General features: G+C 45.1%; 1 protein-coding gene across 1 annotated transcript in view; it reads right to left on the bottom strand.

Moving 5' to 3' along the window:
• Positions 1 to 11,732, bottom strand: part of SND1 (staphylococcal nuclease and tudor domain containing 1) — a 427,290-nt gene that overhangs the window by 137,458 nt on the left and 278,100 nt on the right. The gene's annotated exons all lie outside the window — the stretch shown is intronic.

Below are 11,732 nucleotides of genomic sequence, written 5' to 3'. Positions count from 1 at the left end.
CAGCTCATAAACCCATCCCACAGGTCTGACCTGCCTGCTGCTCCACAATCACATGTCGCCTCCATGCTCTCATCTCAGATGGGATCCTACTGGTGTCATCTGGAGGGCCGGAAAACAAATTCAAACTCCGAAACAACTAAAATACCATAACCTCATTACTACATTTTCTAAAGAGAGCCACTACCAATGTCCCCTTAACCTTTCTTTGGGTAACCCCCAACAAGAGAACATAGGCAGATGCGATAAAATTATGCAGGGAAGATGGGAGAAACAGACGAGGTTAAGACCTTGGGAACAATATGTTCAATGTCAATTTGGGCACTGCATTTAAACGACAGCATATACAACATGATCCAGAAAATGTGCACTGCTTATTTAGCAACGTAATGAACTTCTCTAGGCCTCAGTTTCTCATTTATGAAATGGAGATGGTAATGGTATCCACCAAATATGGCTGTGGTAAGGATTAAATGAATTAACCCATAGCATAAATTTCCAATAAGTTGAAGCTATTATTATTAGTGATTCAGACCTGCTATGAACCCTAAAGAAACATAATCCACTCCCTCAACTCAGTGAAAAAACCCAAGGCCCAGAGAGGCTATGGGACTGTGGGGACAGTTCTAAGTCTTAATCTAGTTCTCCACACAGACATCCAGTTCGGTGCTCTCTTTGCTATTTTAGGGCTGTTGTGGCTCTAGTGCTCATTCTCTAAGGGAAAGAAGGTATTTTGTTTTCTGAATTTTCAAATAAGCTAAGTATTAGCCCAGAAACTTCAGTGTTTTGTTCATTCATTCATCCAAGAACTGTCTACTGAGTGCTACCTGTGGGTCAGGCACTGTTTTAGGAACCGCTACAGGGTTTCAACAGCTATAAGGTGAGACAAGGTCCCTGCCTTCAAGTATCTTGCATTCTGGTGATATAATGAGTCAACAAAAAAGCAAATGAATAAACCAGTAGTTCCAGGTAATGGCAACTGCTATGAAATAAAAAGGTGACATGAGAGGGAGACTGGAAGTTAGGAGGGTGGAGGTCTCTTATGGAGGCCTTTCGTGCTGATGTTTTTGCAGTTTAATCTCTACGAAGATGACATTCTAACACTGGTTTCGGCATATGCATATATAAATATGCATAAGTACACGTGATAAGAAGAAATTAGACAAAATGGCACCACCCTCTAAAAATTTCACTGTTGGGCAATCCTATCAGAAATAAACACACTAGCGGTTAACGACTTCATCACAATAAACTTCTGGTCTTTGGTCTTACCTCTCTGGCTATGCTAGCACAGAAAGGCAGGTTAAGGCAAAAGACACCGGAGTAATCAAAACGAAGTTCACATCATACTCTTTCAGGTGAAGTTCATTTCTCTACCCTCTGGAGGTTAGATTCTTAGCCCTTGGCATCTGTGCTATGGTGCCATGAAAATTCCTGCCCCAAGAACCAGTTCAAGGGATCAAAGAGCTATTATTAATGTCTCAGTTGAGGCCAATTGAGGGAGGGAATGGCGGCAGAGGCAGGCCACTCACCCCTTCATTCAGCCGCCCTCCTCCACAACGGGGCCATTGAGCAGGCGCCACAATAGATGGCTGAGAAGAAAAGTCCGAAGGAAAGCATACAGAGTCCCCTCGCACAGACTCGGTCATTCATCACCAGGCAAGTGCCAATATCTGGGAACAGCAATCTCAATTTCTGCAAATCCTCCAACCTGCAACAGCTGCTAGTGACTCTGGTGGGCGGCTTTGCTGCTTACGCGAGTTTCCAATCCCAAGCCCTGGACCGGAGCCAAGTCGACATTACTTAGGTTAGAGACACTCTGGCTGCAGAGAGCAGCAACAATGGACTTCACAGCTTATAAAGCAGCTTACAAAGGGCTCCCGTGTATTTCAAAAAGCACTTCAGATAGCTGGTGAGAGAAGCTATCTTGCACAAACGCATTCAAGCAGTTTATTCCTAACCCATTTAATTCAAGGTTTCTGTCAGAAGCCAACGACGTAGTGGAGGAAGGTGCAGAGAAGCACGAGAGGGACGGATGGCTAGGCAGCTGGGGGAGCACAGGCAGCCCCAGCCCTCCCCTCGGAAGCGCCAGCTCAGCAGGACAAGGAGTGACTGGCAGCAATCAGCCCTTCACCTGGATAACACATGCAATGAAAACACAAAAGACAGTGTGTGGGAACTCCTCAGTTCTTTACTGAGTGGTTTGTCTCAACTGCCTCCAACAGCATCACTAGGCAGCATTTACAAATGCTACCGAAAGAACCCTCTAGATGCCTGCCACCAACAACCAAATGCACCGTCATCTGACTGCACAGGTGGCTCCAGCCTTACCACTCGCCAGTCTCCAGGGATGCCCCCATCTCCTCCATGCTACTTGTGCACACCCTGTTAGGCCCAACTTCGTTCATGGAGAGCAGTTTTGCCAGGTAAAAGGCACAGAGACTAAAAGACACTAAAGGCTAGAAGAAAACACTGAGGCGCAGAGGCCCGTGGATTTGGAGTCCAGAGCTCATGGAAGCCACTAAAGTACACAGCAAACAATGGATGTGCCGAACAGGGACCACCTCTATGAAAAAAAGGAATACAGACTAGGTAAGAATTCTTTGTTAACATTGTCTTGTCCATGAGCTTTCCCAAAGGACTTCACATGTCTTTGGTTTTTGGGAAAGGAACCAATGTAAAGTTGTGAGGGAGAACTGTCCCTGAACTCTTACATGTTTAAATGGAAGGACCCCTCACAGGCCTATGGGGCCCTCAAGACAACAAAGCCCATTTGGAGATCTGATTGCAATGTTTGTAGTGGTTGGTCTGAGTTTCCTGGAGAACACTGAATCAGCAGATTTCTAGGTAAGAATTTATTACAAGGCTAATTAACAGAATCAAGGAAAAATATACAGAGCTGTATCAAATGTGAAGTAGGATTTGGAACTGGAAAAAAGTTATTAAGCACTCATTCATAGGGTAACCCTATTTGCTAAGGGAATAAGGAGTAAATGTGACGTGGCAGTTTTTACCATGAGGCCAGTCTCATAGCATGAAATGGGTCAACAGGAGAGTAGGCTTAAAATGTCATTACCACGTGGGGCGCCTGGGTGGCTCAGTAGGTTGAGCGCCCAACATTGGCTCAGGTCATGATCTTGTGATCTTTGAGTTCGAGTCCCGTGTTGAGCTCTGTGCTGACAGCTCAGAGCCTGGAGCCTGCTTTGGATTCTGTGCCTGTCTCTCTCTCTCTCTCTCTCTCTCTCTCTCTCTCTCTCTCTTTCTGTGCCCCTTCCCTGCTCATGCTCTGTCTCCCTCTCTCTCTCAAAAATAAACAAACATTTAAAATAAAAATGCCATTACAATGCAGTTTCTTTTATTATTGTATGAAATGCCATGTGTGACAATGACACACCTTAGTGGGATCAGGTTCTAAACTAACACATCTGTACTTGGATCACGAACTTCATGTTTTGGTTATTCCAGCAGCTACTTTGCAGAATGATGACTACATGAGAGGAGATCTTCAGTGAGAAGGACGGTGGGGAAGGAGGGAACAGAAATTGTTTATATTAGTTGGAAAATTTTTTGCTTGCTTACCCAGAATGCACAACTTCCCATATGACTTCCCGGGACTTTTCATGATGTTTTAAGTTAGATTTCACCAAATGGAAGGGTCCCTGTGACAGAACTCAAGAGAACCAAACTTGAAGACCACAAAGAAACAGCACGATGGCATGAACACAGACCTACGTACCAGAGTTCTGCCCCTCTAATCTCCTGCCAGAAACCAGCCAAACACTAGCTTAAGCTAATCTGGGCATGCCTAAGCCTAGGAAGGTTCCACTCCCAGGTCCATGATCCATGGCTGTGCATTTCTTTCTTTTTTTAAATTTTTTTATTTTTTGGGGGTAATGTTTATTAATTTTTGAAAGAGAGAGAGAGAGACAGAATGCAAGAAGGGGAGGGGAAGAAGGAGAAGGAGACACAGAATCTGAAACAGGCTCCTGGCTGAGCAGTCAGCACAGAGCCTGACATGGGGCTTAAACCCACAAACCGTGAGATCATGACCTGAGTCGGAGTCGGATGCGTAACTGACTGAGCCACCCGGGCGCCCCCATGTGTGGGCATTTCTGATTTGGTTCTTGTGCCCGAGGTGCTGAAGTCACCATGTGCCAATAGCAACAGTTCCCCCAGGAGGACTGAACTTAAACTTAAAAAGGCCACCTCTAACCTGGTCTCATACTATTAAAGTATGTGCTGTCCTTAGTGCAATCTAAATGTGCTTCTTGTCAAAAATAAGCTCCGTGAAGGCATACAGTTTCCCTTTCTTCCCCATGCAGCACCATGCAATAATAGGTTTAACAAATAACCGTGGACTAATCAACTATAAAAAGGAGGGATCTGAGCATGAATACAAGCAAGAACAAGTGCCCTTTACCATGTCTTCTCGCCCACCAAACGGTGGAGGAGAAAATTCCCTCCTTTCTAATCAAAGCGCACTGCTTACCAGGAGCACAATGCGAAAGGGAAAGGTGGCCACTCTGTGCAATATGCCTATTTTGATACAAAGGGTTGGGTTGTCATTAGCACTTCCCAATCAGTAGCACTCACAAATAGGTCTAAACTTAGAACAGAATTAAAAAAATCCCTATCAAACAATGAGAATCAAGAGTGAAAAAGAAATAGCTGAAAGAGACTAAAATACATCAGGGCCCTAGAGGAGTTATTTCTGAATTCCCTGCACATACGACATCATTCATGAAGAAGGCAATGGTACAAATATAGCATAAATGTCGTCTGCTCTAGCTTGTAATTTAAAATGCAAATGCTAATGAGTGAACTGGTGTATCAGTAGAGTTAATAACCGCATGCCTAGCACAGGGGCTGCATCCAAAACACACACAGAGAAGAGACAGACACCATGTTCCAATTTAAAAATAAAAACACCCAAATTAACCCTAGAAAAATCACTAGCAGATGTACAAGCTCAGGAGAAGGAGGCACACCAGGGCAGGGAAACGGGAACTTCTCTACCCATTGTAGACGAAGTAGTCAATTTAAGTAACTTCCTACATATAGTGAAGGTAAGCACGGGAGTTACTAGGGTTTAGTCAGGACTACTGTTGCAAAGCACGGATATAATAAGGAAAAACTACAGGGAATCCAGAAAGCTTAAACAAAGTTTCTCCAGAGCCCACTTAGAAGCCTATAAGCCAACCGTGAAGGGAGCCATATGTCCAGGACTCAAAGGCTACTGAACAGAGATGTAGACTTCATTTACTTTATCCTAGGCAAAGGGTGGTTAAAAAAGCAAAAACAAAACACACACGTGTGCGCGCGCGCACACACACACACACACACACACAACCAAACTTAATAGTCTGGGTTAACACGGTAATTTAAATAAATGGGGGAAAGTGCAAATGGCGAAAGAACACGACAGAGAATGCAGTTGTGTCTCAGATGTCTCTCAGATATGAAAGGAACTTCTGTGAATTGTTCTTGCTCCTACAAGTTCTGTGCTTGGCAGCCCTACATCAGAATCCAGGACCAATCCCATGGCAGTGAGACTAAGGGCAGATCTCTGGGCTTCCTTGGAGCCCCACATACATGAGGCCTGAGGATATGTATCATGGGGCCAGTGGTTCTACCCAGCTCCTTGAGTAAACACCTGTGGCGTCCACTCGGGGCAACACAAGGGTGTGCTAGGGCCAGCTACCCACACCGGGCACCTAGTGTGTTCTAATTCTCATGTCAGTGTTAGTGCCGTTCATTCAAATTTTATACCAAGGGCCAGGCACAGAGTGGCACAGACAGTCCACCAGGTTGGGGAAGCCTCAGGAAAATTTTCTGAAAGGAATCCAAGGTGAGCAATGATCTAGGGTTTGGGGGCAAAGATAGTTTTTCATGATGAGGAACTATGTTTTTTTTAAACCCAGTCATAGCTCTGCTTGAAAAGGGGATGTGAGAGGTGGTTCCCATAGCAACCAGGATGAAGTCTTATAGGCAGTGTGTACTGTTCACCCCGGGGCTGCCCATTACCAGATTTCAAAGCATTTCCCTTTAATTTCAAATTACCACACCATTTATACTCCCTCTCTTGCATCCAGGTCCTGCCATTTTCTACTATTAGGCTGGCCAAATAGACACCCCACAGGGCAGGGGGAGTGGAGAGTAGCCCAACCCTGGATGTTGCTGCTTACCACCACTTCTACTAAATGGCTGCTGGCAAATGCCAACAGGCTAACAAGATGACAATGAAAAACCCACACTGACATGTACTTTTCTGGTAAACACAAGGACGGAGTTAGAACGGAGGTATCTGGGCACAACCAGAGACAGGTGCTGGTACTGGAAACGCTCCAGCAGAGAGCAGCTTCCCAGTCCCTCCCCACCAGGCCCACCAGGCCCACCAGGCCCACCAGGCCCACCAGGCCCACCAGGCCCACCAGGCCGAAGGCAGCCTACATAACTGTAACCGACCCAGAAAGAACGGTCAAGGGGGGTGGGGGGGTGGGGAGAAGGAACAGAAAAGGAACCCTGAAGGAAAAGCTCCCAGGTCTGACCCTTTTGTACCACTCTACTAGCTCTTATTAGCTTTGCATGGAATCAGTCCAATTCCCATCCAGGATATTTTTTCTCTTGTCTCAACTATTATTAAAACTCAAAAGCATCAAGAGTAAAAAGCAACAGTAGAAGGCAAAAGTCCAAAGACTTGGGAGGAAAGGATTCTTTTCTCTTAATTTTGACCCATCCATCCAGAGGGAGTGAATGAGCCCATCCCGTAACAGCTGAGGATAAATCAACATCTTTCTCTTCTTGGCACAGAAAACCCAACCGAGAGGGCGAGGGCTAAGCATCCCAGTTAGGAGGCTGCGCCACCCTCGGCAGTCTGCTGGGCTCCACAGAAGGTTGTGCACCGCTAACAGGCTTCCCTTCGGTTGCTGGTCTCTAGACAGGCTGGCACAGAACTGCCATGTGGGCCTTGCTGTCTCCCTCACCTCCAGGTCCCAGCATCATACTAAGATAAGCAGACCAGTCGGATGGAAATAATTAACCAGGAAGCAGGAGAGAAGAGCAAGAATTTGTCTTTAAGAGTTTTAGCTCCCAGGTCTGTGACTGCCATTAAACCATGCTGAACAAATCTTATTTTTATTGATGTCTTTATTTATTACTGACTCCAAAAAAAAAAAAAAAAAAAAATTGAAATGGCTACCGAATAGACTAAATCTCTGCCTCTGGACCCTGAAATACCCATTACATCCTGGGAGTCTCCTCTGATACCTACGACTAGTCCTCAGGTCCTGGCATTTCTAGGTCTCTTACCGTCCTGCTCACTCTCCTCTGATCCTTCTGCAATCTGCTGACATCCTTCCTAAAAAGGTGGTCCTTGGATGGAGTATCACACCCTAGGCCTCCCCTGCCCTGCGCTGAACCAGCACTCAGCTCCACCCCTCTTCGGATGTTGTACTGCTGGGCTGTAAACCAGGATTGCCTTAGCCTTCCTGACAGTATCACAATGTACATGATTATTTTAGAAAAATCAGGAGCGGTTTTCATTTGTATAGTTTTTAAAGCATGCTTCCCCTACTCTTAGCCTTCTTAAGCATGTATTTTTTTCTTCATGTCTATACATTCTTTACTTCAGTAGACACAACTACTTTGCTTGAAGGCTGGAACTTATGTATTTCTAAATTCCTAGCCAATGCAAAGTGGAAATAAATTATTAAATAGCCATGCCATTGAATGACCCACAAACATGATGAGGCTCATTCTGGGGATGACTCATGATCTAAAGATGGGAGATAATCAGGCTATCTTGGTAGGCCTGCACGTTCATCCACGTGACATGACCAGGGCTGGTGGTATCGTATACGTGGAGAGGCCAGCAGCCGCGGGGAGAGCACTCACTGAACGCTCAATGGCAGGAGGGCAGTGAAGGAGGTTTACGCGCCTGTGCAAAACCACTTCTTTCAGGCTACTCTTCCTGAGAACTAATAATATAGGCTAAGTCGTTTTGCCTAGATCAATCACACCTAGCTTGCCAAAAGAAATGCTCCCGATCTTGGATGTTCAAATGCCACCTCTCTTGTGAAGTCTCTGCCATTCCCCAATTAATTGTTTTTTTCCTTTCCATAAGTATGTTGCCTATGCTTTTCACAACTCCTTTTTATTTTTCCTTGTTCAAGTTTTGCACATAGCTGTCTACACTATTAGACTAAAAGCTATTCAGGGAAGCAGAAACTGTCATATTAATTTATGCATCGCCCATAATCTACCTATCAAAGACTGCTTTTTCTTATAGTGGGCTTACAAAATCTTGGCCTCATTAAAAAAGGCTCCCCTAACCCGTTTATTGCGCTAATGTTTTCCTCACGAGTGGCCCTCCAGGACATCCTGACATGAACATAATTCATAAAATTCATACAATGGTATCTTTAAGAGTGAAGAACTATTGCAACTCCAGAAATGGGCATGTCAAGCGGCCCATTTCCGGTACTGGGACCCAACTGAAAGCAAGTAGGCGGTGGAGACAGAACCAAACTGGCCAAGTCCCAAGAGAGAGAATACCCCACTTTACAAATACCCATTAAGCTGCAATTCAATTAAAGCATCTGAAAGGAATTCATAAGTATCAGCAGACCCCGTAATTGCTTAATTAAGGATAGAAGCCCAGCAAACACAACCACGTAACAGCCTGATTCATTAGCACCTCTGTGATAGCAGAATGGGATTTCTCACTCAAACATACATCGGTTTTAATTGTGTAATTTGGTGAGGCACTGGTAATCAATGGGGATCCACCATTCCTGGGGCCAGGAGATGGGGATGATATTCCTGTTCACCTTCCCTTTTCTCCCTCATTTGAAGTTTTTGGTCTACTGAGAAACAGACAGTTGTTATTCCTATTAGAACTGGTTGTGGAGAAGAGGCGTTAAAAAGAAAGGACATGAGCTACTTTACTGAAAGACATTCAGGGTGGAAGGACACACGGTCGAACCTTTAGTTCACCCACCATGCACATCAAAATTTATCAAACCCTAGATATCTAGAACCTTTTTTCACTGCCTTCCTTGTCATAATGCAGCTGCACTGGGACGTTGTAATCAGAGAGAGAGAGAGAGAGAGAGAGAGAGAGAGAGAAATTGAAAAATAAATGCCAAAGGGCAGGCAAAGGGAAGTCTCATTTTCTAGTCTTGTTTCGTATGACTAGGTAACTGGTTAATTAAAAGTCACCTACTGTGATCTACATGGGAACCCCCTGCCAGGTGGCTGCTGCCTTCTAGGTGATTTGTACCATGAGTTCCAACCAAGATGACTGGCATCCACACTCCAAACCTACCCGAGTCCACAATTCCTCATACATATTGCTGTCCTAGCTTCAGGAACAAGGAAATGCAAACGGGGTGAGCTCAGTGAGTTAGTGAAAGATACCAAATAACCTGATATAAGACTACCTGGATTACTTTGCACTGCAACCTCAAATTATTCTTCTTTTATAATTCAGGCATTTGTTTCCAGCACTACCTGGATACTTGCTCTGCTTAGCCAACAGGACTACATGCCTTTAGCATGACCCAGATACCCCAGAGCTAAGAAAATCATTCAAAATGAGGCAATGTACTATAAAGGTCATAGCAATGACACACTCTCCATGCCCACTGGTGCCATTAAATAAAAATGTGAATCAAAGGCTAAGTGATCTGCAAATACGTGCACTTCACTTGTCCCTTCAGACAAGGAAACTAAAATGTGAAACACATGACAAGTGAAAAGAAATGAAAACCAAAGAGTGGGGGTAAACTGCTTTTGTTCTAATGGAAGGAAAAGCACGGAGTGCACTAAATGCTGGATAGGAAAAAGGATGCTCTTAAACAAATGCAGGCTGCCCAGGCATCTTGGCTTCTCTGCGAACTCAAGACAAGACCTGACTGTGATCGCCTCCGTGAAAGAAATAAGTATGCACAGGAGGAGGCCACAGCAGCAAGCAGAGGGACCGTCAACAGTCTTCGTTCTGATGGTGTGAGGTCACCTGCTCACCGACCAAACCTAAGCCAGGTGCTCAAAGGACTAAAGGGCGATAGCTATCAGGAGGCACTGACCTGTTAGCTACAGCTGACTTTGCCCAGCCCCACCTGCCATCCCATCTGACCAAGCAACCATTCCGCATACAGGGGTGCAGGAACCGTGACAGAGAGGCCAGCTGGCTTGGGCCAAATGCCACTCCCTATCAAGCTGCGGGGCCGTCTGCCCAAAAAAGGCCACATGAAAATGGAAAGTATCCAGCCCACCTTGAAGTCCAGAGGGCTCTCTGAAAAGGCTGGGATTAATGAGAGCAGCACATATGGGATTGCTGAACAATTCCCTTGACTTTCCCCTTGAGAATCACAGCGCAAACTCCCTCCTGGCTGCAGAGAGACATTGTTTCCAGCAGAAAGCCATTTTTCCATGATGTAGGGCACATCCACCCTCACCTGCAAAGCCACATCCACCCTCACCTGCAAAGCCGTGCAACGAGGTTCACTGAACCAGGTGAACTGCCCCACAGTGTGAATGTTGCATCTGTGTCTACACCCACGTTCAGTGTTCTTTGTAGTTGGTGTCTCAGGGGACCAAGGGTCCCCTCCTCTAAGGACACTCCCTCCTCCCTGTTCTCTATCTATCTCATTCCTTCGGTCTCCTTTAGGTCATTGCTCTGCTAATAATTTCCTTGCAGCCTTTCTTCATTTCTTGTCCTCAGAATTCAGACCAGTGCATCTCATGCTCCCTATGATATTTTCTCATCCATGCTTTTCATATCCTCATTTGCCAAGAAGATTTTGTTAAGTTTTACCTTCTGTAATTGGTGTTATGAAAACCACCCGGGGGGTGCCTGGGTGGCTCAGTCAGTTAAGCATCCAACTTTGGCTCAGGTCATGATCTCACAGTTCGTGAGTTCAAGCCCCGCATCGGGGTCTCTGCTGTCAGCACGGAGCCTGCTGCAGATCCTCTGTCCCCCTCTCTCCCTGTCCCTCCCCTGCTCACAGTCTCTCTCCAAATGAATAATAAACATTAAGAAAGAAAGAAAGAAAGAAAGAAAGAAAGAAAGAAAGAAAGAAAGAAAACAACAGATATACTGAATAGCTTTTCCAACTATAAGCCAGGTTCTGTTCTAGTCTTGAGAAAGAATTATGGTTATAAAAGCATTCAAGTCGCTGACATCCTTAGGTTGTTACTGTGACCCTTTAGCTTTCATTTTTATGCGTTCCTTTTGCATTCTCTGTGAGAATTTTGTAACGAGCACTCTATTTTTGATTTTGTTCATTTCCCACATTTACACCCTAATCGCCTGTAATCTGACTTTAGCTGAATCAAGTCTGATGAAATCGCACCGACAAAGGTCATCTGTGACTTACTAATTGATAAACAGTATAAAACTGCTTCAAAGTTTTTACCGACTTGATATTTTAGGTAAAATCTGACACTGCTGACTCCTTGGAATTCTTTCCTCTCTTGGCTTCCTGAACATTATTCCCAGGATTCTCCGCCTAATCCTCTGACCACCAATTATCTGTTCCTAAAACCAATTCTTACTTTTGTGTTGCCCGTGCTGGTGGACATCCCAATGTGCCCAAACACTCGAGCCTTGGACGAGTTACTTCCCTCCTACCCTCAATGACACCCCCATTTCTGACCCCCCCCCAAATCCAGTCCTTCCCTGAATTACCAAGTCTTTCTCCTAAATATTATTCCGACCTCTCCTCTTCTTCACT

This window comes from Leopardus geoffroyi, chromosome A2, assembly GCF_018350155.1.
Source record: "Leopardus geoffroyi isolate Oge1 chromosome A2, O.geoffroyi_Oge1_pat1.0, whole genome shotgun sequence".
Lineage (NCBI taxonomy): Eukaryota > Metazoa > Chordata > Mammalia > Carnivora > Felidae > Leopardus > Leopardus geoffroyi.
This window is presented reverse-complemented; position numbering and strand designations above follow the sequence as displayed.